The 374-nt window shown below is 51.6% G+C and overlaps 1 protein-coding gene across 1 annotated transcript in view; it reads left to right on the top strand.

Annotated features, from left to right (window-relative positions):
* The window catches only part of RPL29 (ribosomal protein L29), a 5,684-nt gene that overhangs the window by 2,504 nt on the left and 2,806 nt on the right, over window positions 1-374 (top strand). The gene's annotated exons all lie outside the window — the stretch shown is intronic.

Raw genomic sequence — 374 nt, 5'->3', positions numbered from 1 at the left:
CCCACCTCTGGGCTGCCATCTGCATGGGGCTAGGGTCCTCCTGTGCTGTTTGTACAAATAAACCTGAGGCAGGATTTGTTAGCCTCTGTCTATGATCCTGGGACTGGGTTTGGTTGCTCTATCTGTTGGTATGGGAGAAGACATCAGTCTGTGGGTGGTGGGTGGTAAGGGGTGGGTGGGAGTCAGGAGATGGGGCCCTGTGGTGCAAGAGGAGGACCTAATGAATGAGAAATGATTGGGGGCTTTTGGGAAGCTCCGGCACATTGCTTGCTAGACTGTGTAAGCTGCCCAGCAAAGGGAGGAATCAATTTTTTTTTTTTTTTTGAGACAGTCTCCGCTCATCCAGACTGGAGTGCAGTGACACCATCTCACCT

The sequence above is a fragment of the Colobus angolensis genome, unplaced genomic scaffold (genome assembly GCF_000951035.1).
Source record: "Colobus angolensis palliatus isolate OR3802 unplaced genomic scaffold, Cang.pa_1.0 Scaffold477, whole genome shotgun sequence".
In the NCBI taxonomy this organism is placed as follows: Eukaryota; Metazoa; Chordata; class Mammalia; order Primates; family Cercopithecidae; genus Colobus; species Colobus angolensis.
The sequence above is the reverse complement of the archived record's forward strand: the minus strand, read 5'-3'. Positions and strand labels throughout refer to the sequence as shown.